The sequence below is a fragment of the Pristiophorus japonicus genome, chromosome 14 (assembly GCF_044704955.1).
Source record: "Pristiophorus japonicus isolate sPriJap1 chromosome 14, sPriJap1.hap1, whole genome shotgun sequence".
Taxonomy (NCBI): domain Eukaryota; kingdom Metazoa; phylum Chordata; class Chondrichthyes; family Pristiophoridae; genus Pristiophorus; species Pristiophorus japonicus.
In genome coordinates, this window is record NC_091990.1 from 79,224,439 (window position 1) to 79,240,527 (window position 16,089).

Sequence of the window (16,089 nt, forward strand, 5' to 3'; positions counted from 1 at the left end):
TCACACACTCACACACACATACACTCTCACACTCATACACACTTTCACATTCACGCGTGCACACTCTCACACGCGCACACACACTCTCACGCACACGCACTCACACACACTCTCACACACACTCACACATCCACACACACAAACTCACACACACTCACACTCACACACACACGCACACACTCACACACACAGATACACATACACACTCTCACAGACACACACACTCTCACACTCATACAAACTTTCACATTCACGCGCACACACTCTCACACCCGCACACATACACTCACGCACACACACACATACACACACTCACACATCCACACTCACACACACACACTCACACACACTAACACACTGACACACCCGCACACACACACACTCTCACACACACACATACTCTCACATTCACACACACTCTCATTCACGCACATACTCTCACGCGCACACACTCACACTCATACGCACACACTCACACTCATACACACACACACTCACACACACTCACATACACACAATCACACACTCACAATCAAACACTCACACACTCACAATCACACATTCTCACACACACACACACTCACACACTCTCACTTATACGCTCACACGTACTCACAAACACTCACACACACTCACACACACTCACATACCCGCACTCATCCATTCACACACTCACACACTCATGCACACTCATTCACACACACTCACACACACACGCACACACACTAACACACTGACACACCCGCACACACACACACACTCTCACACACACATACTCTCACATTCACACACACTCTCATTCACGCACATACTCTCACGCGCACACACTCACTCTCACACTCATGCACACACACTCTCACGCACACAGACTCACGCGCGCACACACATTCACACACACTCTCTCACGTACACTCTCACACACACATGCACTCTCACACTCACACACACTCACCTACACACAATCAATCACTCACAATCACACACTCACACACTCACACACACACTCTCACTCACACACACATAATCACTCACACTCTCTCACACACACTCACACACACACACTCTCACACACACATTCACACACTCACACACACACTCTCACACACACATACAGACACACACACTCACACACACTCTCACACTCATACACACTTTCACATTCACGCGCACACACTCTCACATGCGCACACACACTCTCACGCACACACACTCACACACACACACACTCACACACACACTCACACATCCACACACACACACTCACACACACTCAGACTCACACACTCACACACACATACAGACACACACACTCACACTCACACACACTCTCACACTCATACACACTTTCACATTCACGCGCGCACACTCTCACATGCGCACACACACTCCCACGCGCACACACTCACACACACTCACACACACACTCACACATCCACACACATACACTCACACACACTCACACTCACACACACACACGCACACACTCACACACACAGATACACACACACACTCTCACAGACACACACACTCTCACACTCATGCAAACTTTCACATTCACGCGCACACACTCTCACACCCGCACACACACACTCACGCACACACACACATACACACACTCACACATCCACACTCACACACACACACACTCACACACACTAACACACTGACACACCCGCACACACAAACACTCTCACACACACACATACTCTCACATTCACACACAATCTCATTCACGCACATACTCTCACGCGCACACACTCACACTCATACGCACACACTCACACACACTAACACACTGACACACCCGCACACACAAACACTCTCACACACACACATACTCTCACATTCACACACAATCTCATTCACGCACATACTCTCACGCGCACACACTCACACTCATACGCACACACTCACACTCATACACACACACACACTCACACACACTCACATACACACAATCACACACTCACAATCAAACACTCACACACTCACAATCACACATTCTCACACACACACACACTCACACACTCTCACTTATACGCTCACACGTACTCACAAACACTCACACACACTCATACACACTCACATACCCGCACTCATCCATTCACACACTCACACACTCATGCACACTCATTCACACACACTCACACTCACACTCACACACTCACACTCACACACTCACACTCACACTCACACACACATACATGCACACACACTCACACACACACACACACACTCACACACGCACACACACACACGGACACACACACACGCACATACACAATCACACACACACTCACGCACTCACACACACACTCACACATACACACTCACACACGCACACACACACACGCACACACACACACACGCACACACACACGCACATGCACAATCACACACACACTCACACACTCACACACATTCTCACACACACACGCTCACACACACGCACACACTCACACACACACACTCACACTCTCACACTAATACACACTCTCACATTCACGCACACACACTCTCACACGTGCACACACACTCTCACGCACACACACTCACACACACTCACACACCCGCACACACACACACTCTCACACACACACATACTCTCACACTCACACACACTCTCATTCACGCACATACTCTCACGCGCACACACTCACACTCATACGCACACACTCACACTCATACACACACGCACACTCACACACACTCACACACATGCACTCTCACATACACACAATCACACACTCATAATCACACATTGACACACTCACACACACACACTCATACACTCACGCACGCACACTCACACTCACACACACACTCACACACACTCACACACACTCTGACACACACACACACACTCACACTCATACACACTCGCACATTCATGCACACACACTCTCACGTGCACAATCACATACATGTACACACACACTCACACACTCACACTCGCACACACTCTCTCACACACACTCTCACACACACTCTCACACATACGCTCACACGCACACACACTCACACACACTCACACTCACACACACACTCTCACACTCATACACACTCTCACATTAATGCACACACACTCTCTCATGCACACTCACACACACAAACACACACATTCTCACACACACTCACACACACACTCACACTCACACTCATACACATTCTCACATTCATTCACACACACTCTCACGTGCACACTCACACACATGCACACACACACTCACACACTCACACTCACACACGCTCTCTCACACACACTCTCACACAGACTCACACACTCACACACACAAACACTCACACAGTCTCACACACACTCTCACACACACGCTCACACGCACACACACTCACACACACTCACACACTCACACACACTCACACACTCTCACACTCATACACACTCTCACATTCATGCACACACACTCTCTCATGCACACTCACACACACAAACACACACCTTCTCACACACACACTCACACACGCTCACACGCAAACACTCTCACACTCACACACACTCACACACGCACACTCAGGCACACACACTCACACACACTCACTCACACACATCGTCTCACACACACTCACACACAAAATCACACACACACAAAGTCTTGCACTCACATACTCTCACACTCACACACACTCACATACACACAATCACACACTCACAATCACACACTCACACACTCACAATGACACACTCTCACACACACACACTCACCCTCTCACGTACACACTCACACGCACTCACAAACACTCACACACACACACATACTCACACACCCGCACTCATACACTCGCACACACACACTCACGCACACTCATTCACACACACTCACAGACACTCTCACACTCACACACACACACACGCACACACACTCACACACACACACACACTTGCACACACGCACACACACATGCACATACACACTCACTCTCACACTCATGCACACACACTCTCACGCACACAGACTCACGCGCGCACACACATTCACACACACTCTCTCACGTACACTCTCACACACACATGCACTCTCACACTCACACACACTCTCACACTCATACACACTTTCACATTCACGCGCACACACTCTCACATGCGCACACACACTCTCACGCACACACACTCACACACACACACACACTCACACACACACACACGCACACACATACACACTCACTCTCACACTCATGCACACACACTCTCACGCACACAGACTCACGCGCGCACACACATTCACACACACTCTCTCACGTACACTCTCACACACACATGCACTCTCACACTCACACACACTCACCTACACACAATCAATCACTCACAATCACACACTCACACACTCACACACACACTCTCACTCACACACACACAATCACTCACACTCTCTCACACACACTCACACACACACACTCTCACATACACACTCACACACTCACACACACACTCTCACACACACATACAGACACACACACTCACAATCACACACACTCTCACACTCATACACACTTTCACATTCACGCGCACACACTCTCACATGCGCACACACACTCTCACGCACACACACTCACACACACACACACTCACACACACACTCACACATCCACACACACACACTCACACACACTCACACTCACACACTCACACACACATACAGACACACACACTCACACTCACACACACTCTCACACTCATACACACTTTCACAATCACGCGCACACACTCTCACACGCGCGCACACACTCTCACGCACACACACTCACACACACTCACACACACACTCACACATCCACACACACACACTCACACACACTCACACTCACACACACACATGCACACACTCACACACACAGATACACACACACACTCTCACAGACACACACACTCTCACACTCATACAAACTTTCACATTCACGCGCATACACCCTCACACGCGCACACACACACTCACGCTAACACACACATACACACACTCACACATCCACACTCACACACACACACTCACACACACTAACACACTGACACACCCGCACACACACACACTCTCACACACACACATACTCTCACATTCACACACACTCTCATTCACGCACATACTCTCACGCGCACACACTCACACTCATACGCACACACTCACACTCATACACACACACACACTCACACACACTCACATACACACAATCACACACTCACAATCAAACACTCACACACTCACAATCACACATTCTCACACACACACACACTCACACACTCTCACTTATATGCTCACACACACTCACACACTCACACACACACTCACACACACACGCTCACACACACGCACACACACACACACACTCACACTCTCACAGTAATACACACTCTCACATTCACGCACACACACTCTCACACGTGCACACACACTCTCACGCACACACACTCACACACACTCACACACTGACACACCCGCACACATACACACACTCTCACACACACACATACACACTCACTCTCACACTCATGCACACACACTCTCACGCACACAGACTCACGCGCGCACACACATTCACACACACTCTCTCACGTACACTCTCACACACACATGCACTCTCACACTCACACACACTCACCTACACACAATCAATCACTCACAATCACACACTCACACACACACACACACTCACTCACACACACACAATCACTCACACTCTCTCACACACACACACTCTCACATACACACTCACACACTCACACACACACTCTCACACACACATACAGACACACACACTCACACTCACACACTCTCACACTCATACACACTTTCACATTCACGCGCACACACTCTCACATGCGCACACACACTCTCACGCACACACACTCACACACACACACACTCACACACACACTCACACATCCACACACACACACTCACACACACTCACACTCACACACTCACACACACATACAGACACACACACTCACACTCACACACACTCTCACACTCACACACTCACACACACATACAGACACACACACTCACACTCACACACACTCTCACACTCATACACACTTTCACAATCACGCGCACACACTCTCACACGCGCACACACACACTCACGCTAACACACACATACACACACTCACACATCCACACTCACACACACATACTCACACACACTAACACACTGACACACCCGCACACACACACACTCTCACACACACACATACTCTCACATTCACACACACTCTCATTCACACACATACTCTCACGCGCACACACTCACACTCATACGCACACACTCACACTCACACACACACACTCACACACACTCACATACACACAATCACACACTCACAATCAAACACTCACACACTCACAATCACACATTCTCACACACACACACACACTCACGCACTCTCACTTATATGCTCACACGCACTCACAAACACTCACACACACTCACACACACTCACATACCCGCACTCATCCATTCACACACTCACACACTCATGCACACTCATTCACACACACTCACACTCACACTCACACACTCACACTCACACACACACATGCACACACACTTACACACACACACACGCACACACACACACACGCACACACACACACGCACATACACAATCACACACACACTCACACACACACTCACACACTCACACACTCACACACACACTCACACACACACGCTCACACACACGCACACACACACACACACACACTCACACTCTCACACTAATACACACTCTCACATTCACGCACACTCACTCTCACACGTGCACACACACTCTCACGCACACACACTCACACACACTCACACACTGACACACCCGCACACACACACACTCTCACACACACACATACTCTCACACTCACACGCACTCTCATTCACGCACATACTCTCACGCGCACACACTCACACTCATACGCACACACTCACACTCATACACACGCACACTCACACACACTCACACACAAGCACACACACATACTCTCACACACATGCACTCTCACATACACACAATCACACACTCATAATCATACATTGACACACTCACACACACACACACACACACTCACGCACGCACACTCACACTCACACACACACTCACACACACTCACACACACTCTGACACACACACACACTCACACTCACACTCATACACACTCTCACATTCATGCACACACACTCTCACGTGCACAATCACATACATGTACACACACACTCACACACTCACACTCGCACACACTCTCTCACACACACACTCACACACACTCACACACACTCACACATTCACACACACAAACACTCACACACTCTCACACGCACACACACTCACACACACTCACACACTCACACACACTCACACACTCACACACTCTCTCACACACACTCGCACACACAGTCACACACACACTCTTGCACTCACATACTCTCACACTCACACACACTCACACACACTCACATACACACAATCACACACTCACAATCACACACTCAGACACTCACAATCACACATTCTCACACACACACACACACTCTCTCACAGACACACTCTCACACTCACACACACTCACATACACAAAATAACTCACTCACAATCAGACACTTACACACACTCTCACCTACATACACCAACACACTCACAAACTCACACTCACACACTCACACACACACTCACACACACTCACACACCCGCACTCACACACTCACACTCACTCACACACACATTCGCACACACTCACACACACTCTCACACTCACATACACACTCACACACTCACACACACACACACACACTCACACATACACGCACAAACACACACACGCACACATATGCATCACACACACACACATGCACACTACACACTCACACTCACACACACTCTCACACTCATGCAGACACACTCCCACGCACACACTCTCACACGCACACACACACTCACACACACACACTCTCACACACATATGCACTCTCACATACACACACTCACACACTCACACACACACTCTCACACACACATACAGACACACACACTCACACTCACACACACTCTCACACTCATACACACTTTCACATTCACGCGCACACACTCTCACATGCGCACACACACTCTCACGCACACACACTCACACACACACACACTCACACACACACTCACACATCCACACACACACACTCACACACACTCACACTCACACACTCACACACACATACAGACACACACACTCACACTCACACACACTCTCACACTCATACACACTTTCACAATCACGCGCACACACTCTCACACGCGCACACACACACTCACGCTAACACACACATACACACACTCACACATCCACACTCACACACACATACTCACACACACTAACACACTGACACACCCGCACACACACACACTCTCACACACACACATACTCTCACATTCACACACACTCTCATTCACACACATACTCTCACGCGCACACACTCACACTCATACGCACACACTCACACTCACACACACACACTCACACACACTCACATACACACAATCACACACTCACAATCAAACACTCACACACTCACAATCACACATTCTCACACACACACACACACTCACGCACTCTCACTTATATGCTCACACGCACTCACAAACACTCACACACACTCACACACACTCACATACCCGCACTCATCCATTCACACACTCACACACTCATGCACACTCATTCACACACACTCACACTCACACTCACACACTCACACTCACACACACACATGCACACACACTTACACACACACACACGCACACACACACACACGCACACACACACACGCACATACACAATCACACACACACTCACACACTCACACACACACTCACACACACACGCTCACACACACGCGCACACACACACACACACACTCACACTCTCACACTAATACACACTCTCACATTCACGCACACACACTCTCACACGTGCACACACACTCTCACGCACACACACTCACACACACTCACACACTGACACACCCGCACACACACACACTCTCACACACACACACACACTCTCACACTCACACACACTCTCATTCACGCACATACTCTCACGCGCACACACTCACACTCATACGCACACACTCACACTCATACACACACGCACACTCACACACACTCACACACATGCACACACACATACTCTCACACACATGCACTCTCACATACACACAATCACACACTCATAATCATACATTGACACACTCACACACACACACTCACACACTCACGCACGCACACTCACACTCACACACACACTCACACACACTCACACACACTCTGACACACACACACACTCACACTCACACTCATACACACTCTCACATTCATGCACACACACTCTCACGTGCACAATCACATACATGTACACACACACTCACACACTCACACTCGCACACACTCTCTCACACACACACTCACACACATTCACACATTCACACACACAAACACTCACACACTCTCACACGCACACACACTCACACACACTCACACACTCACACACACTCACACACTCACACACTCTCTCACACACACTCGCACACACAGTCACACACACACACTCTTGCACTCACATACTCTCACACTCACACACACTCACACACACTCACACACACTCACATACACACAATCACACACTCACAATCACACACTCAGACACTCACAATCACACATTCTCACACACACACACACACACTCTCTCACAGACACACTCTCACACTCACACACACTCACATACACAAAATAACTCACTCACAATCAGACACTTACACACACTCTCACCTACATACACCAACACTCTCACAAACTCACATTCACACACTCACACACACTCACACACACACTCACACACACTCACACACCCGCACTCACACACTCACACTCACTCACACACACATTCGCACACACTCACACACACTCTCACACTCACATACACACTCACACACTCACACACACACACACACACACTCACACATACACGCACAAACACACACACGCACACATATGCATCACACACACACATGCACACTACACACTCACACTCACACACACTCTCACACTCATGCAGACACACTCCCACGCACACACTCTCACACGCACACACACTCTCACACACACACACTCTCACACACATATGCACTCTCACATACACACAATCACACACTCATAATCACACACTGACACACTCACACACACACTCTCAAGCACACACACACAATCACACACACTCTCTCACACACACACACACACACACACACACACGCACACTCACACACATGTATGCACACTCACACACACACACTCAAACTCACACTCACATACACACACACACTCACACTCACACAAACACACACTCTCACACACTCTCACATTCATGCACACACACTCTCATGTGCACACTCACACACATGCACACACACACTCACACACACTCTCTCACACACTCTCTCACACACACTCACACACTCTCACACACACACTCACTCACACATTCACACACACACTCACACACAAACACACTCACAGTCACACACACACACTCACACACACTCACACACAAGCACACACACACACAAACACACTCTCACACTCATACACACTCTCACATTCATGCACACACACTCTCACATGCTCACTCATCCATTCACACACTCACACACTCATGCACACTCATTCACACACACTCACACACACGCACACACACTCACAAACGCACACACACTCGCACACACGCACACACACACGCACACACAAACACGCACACACACTCACACACTCACACACACTCACACTCACACTCATACACACTCTCACATTCATGCACACACACTCTCTCATGCACACTCACACACACAAACACACACATTCTCACACACACACTCACACACACTCACACGCACACACTCTCACACTCACACACACTCACACACGCACACTCAGGCACACACACTCACACACACTCACTCACACACACTGTCTCACACACACACACACAAAATCACACACACACAAAGTCTCGCACTCACATACTCTCACACTCACACACACTCACATACACACAATCACACACTCACAATCACACACACACACACTCACAATGACACACTCTCACACACACACACTCACACTCTCACGTACACACTCACACGCACTCACAAACACTCACACACACACATACTCACACACCCGCACTCATACACTCGCACACACACACTCACGCACACTCATTCACACACACTCACAGACACTCTCACACTCACACACACGCACACACACTCACACACACACACACACTTGCACACACGCACACACACACGCACATACACACTCACTCTCACACTCATGCACACACACTCTCACGCACACAGACTCACGCGCGCACACACATTCACACACACTCTCTCACGTACACTCTCACACACACATGCACTCTCACACTCACACACACTCACCTACACACAATCAATCACTCACAATCACACACTCACACACTCACACACACACTCTCACTCACACACACACAATCACTCACACTCTCTCACACACACTCACACACACACACTCTCACATACACACTCACACACTCACACACACACTCTCACACACACATACAGACACACACACTCACACTCACACACACTCTCACACTCATACACACTTTCACATTCACGCGCACACACTCTCACATGCGCACACACACTCTCACGCACACACACTCACACACACTCACACACCCACTCACACATCCACACAGACATACTCACACACACTCACACTCACACACACACACGCACACACTCACACACACATATACACACACACACTCTCACAGACACACACACTCTCACACTCATACACACTTTCACATTCACGCGCACACTCTCTCACACGCGCACACACACACTCACGCACACACACACATACACACACTCACACATCCACACTCACACACACACATTCACACACACTAACACACTGACACACCCGCACACACACACACTCTCACACACACACATACTCTCACATTCACACACACTCTCATTCACGCACTTACTCTCACGCGCACACACTCACACTCATACGCACACACTCACACTCATACACACACACACACTCACACACACTCACATACACACAATCACACACTCACAATCAAACACTCACACACTCACAATCACACATTCTCACACACACACACACACTCACACACTCTCACTTATACGCTCACACGCACTCACAAACACTCACACACACTCACACACACTCACATACCCGCACTCATCCATTCACACACTCACACACTCATGCACACTCATTCACACACATACACAATCACACACACACTCACACAATCACACACTCACACACACACTCACACACACACGCTCACACACACACACACACACACTCACACACGCACACACACACTCTCACACTAATACACACTCTCACATTCACGCACACACACTCTCACACGTGCACACACACTCTCACGCACACACACTCACACACACTCACACACTGACACACCCGCACACACACACACTCTCACACACACACATACTCTCACACTCACACACACTCTCATTCACGCACATACTCTCACGCGCACACACTCACACGCACACACTCACACTCATACACACACGCACACTCACACACACACAAGCACACACACATACTCTCACACACATGCACTCTCACATACACACAATCACACACTCATAATCACACATTGACACACTCACACACACACACTCACACACTCACACACTCACACTCACACATACGCATGCACACTCACACTCACACACACACTCACACACACTCACACACACTCTGACACACACACACACGCACTCACACTCACACTCATACACACTCTCACATTCATGTACACACACTCTCACGTGCACACTCACATACATGTACACACACACTCACACACTCACAATCGCACACACTCTCTCACACACACTCTCACACACACTCACATACTCTCACTTATACGCTCACATGCACTCACAAACACTCACTCACTCACACAAACTCACACACACTCACATACCCGCACTCATCCATTCACACACTCCCACACTCATGCACACTCATTCACACACACTCACACTCACACACTCACACTCACACTCACAAACACACATGCACACACACTCACACACACACACACTCACACACGCACACACACACACACACACACACGCACATACACAATCACACACACACTTACACACTCACACACTCACACACACACTCACACACACACGCTCACACACACGCACACACACTCACACACACACACTCACACTCTCACACTCATACACACTCTCACATTCACGCACACACACTCTCACACGTGCACACACACTCTCACGCACACACACTCACACACACTCACACACACTCACGCACACACTCACACATCCACGCTCAGACACACATTCACACACTCCCACACCCGCACACACACAGACGCACACACTCATACGCACACACTCACACACATGCACACACACACTCACACACACTCACACACTCACACTCACACACACTCTCTCACACACTCTCTCACAAACACTCACACACTCTCACATACACACTCACACACTCATACACACATTCACACATTCACACACACACTCACACACAAACACACTCACACTCACACACACTCACACACACTCACACACAAGCACACAGCCACACACACACTCAAACACACTCTCACACTCACACACACTCTCACACTCATGCACACACACTCTCATGCACACACACTCACACGCACACACACACTCACACACTCACACTCACACATACACACACACACTCAGACCCACTCCCTCACACACACTCTCTCACACACACATTCACACACACTCTCTCACAGACACACTCTCACAATCACACATACTCACATACACAAAATCACTCACTCACAATCACACACTCACACACACTCTCACCTACATACACCAACACTCTCACCAACTCACACTCACACACTCACACACTTACACACTCACACACACACTCACACACACTCACACACACTCACACACCTGCACTCACACACTCACACTCACTCACACACACATTCGCACACACTCACACACACTCTCACACTCACACACACTCACACATACACGCACAAACACACACACGCACACATACGCATCACACACACACATGCACACAACACACTCACACTCACCCACACTCTCACACTCATGCACACACACTCCCACGCACACACTCTCACACGCACACACACACTCTCACACACACATGCACTCTCACATACACACAATCACATACTCATAATCACACACTGACACACTCACACACACACTCTCAAGCACACACACACAATCACACATACTCTCTCACACACACGCACACACTCACACACACGCACACTCACACACATGCATGCACACTCACATACACACACTCAAACTCACACTCACATACACACACACACTCACACTCACACAAACACACACTCTCACACACTCTCACATTCATGCACACACACTCTCATGTGCACACTCACACACATGCACACACACACACTCACACACACTCTCTCACACACTCTCTCACACACACTCACACACTCTCACACACACACTCACTCACACATTCACACACACACTCACACACAAGTACACACACACAAACACACTCTCACACTCATACACACTCTCACATTCATGCACACACACTCTCACGTGCTCACTCACACACATGCACACACACACTCACACACTCACACACACTCTCTCACACACACTCTCACACACACTCACACACTCACACACACAAACACTCACACACTCTCACACACACGCACACACACTCACACACACTCACACACTCACACACACTCACACACTCTCTCACACACACTCGCACACACAGTCATACACACACTCTCGCACTCACATACTCTCACACTCACACACACTCACATACACACAATCACACACTCACAATCACACACTCACACACTCACAATCACACATTCTCACACACACACACACACTCACACACTCTCACTTATACACTCACACACACTCACAAACACTCACACACTCACACACACTCACACACACTCACATACCCGCACTCATCCATTCACATACTCACACACTCATGCACACTCACACACAAGCACACATAGACACACACACACTCAAAAACACTCTCACACTCACACACACTCTCACACTCATGCACACACACTCTCATGCACACACACTCACATGCACACACACACTCACACACTCACACTCACACACACACACACACTCAGACCCACTCCCTCACACACACTCTCTCACACACACAGTCACACACACACACCCTCTCACAGACACACTCTCACAATCATACATACACAAAATCACTCACTCACAATCACACACTCACACACATTCTCACCTACATACACCAACACTCTCACAAACTCACACTCACACACTTACACATTCACACACACACTCACATATACTCACACACACTCACACACCCGCACTCACACACTCACACTCACTCACACACATTTGCACACACTCACACACACTCTCACACTCACAGACACACTCACACACACACACACTCACTCACAATCACACTCATACACTTACACACTCACACACTCACTCACACACCAGCACTCACACACTCACACTCACTCACACTCACAATCGCACGCACTCACACACACACACACTCACACACTCTCACTTATACACTCACACGCACTCACAAACACTCACACACTCACACACACTCACACACACTCACACACACTCACATACCCGCACTCATCCATTCACATACTCACACACTCATGCACACTCATTCACACACACTCACACTCACACTCACACACACACACGCACACACACTCACAAACGCACACACACTCGCACACACGCACACACACACGCACACACAAACACGCACATACACAATCACACACACACTCACACTCTCACACTCATACACACTCTCACATTCACGCA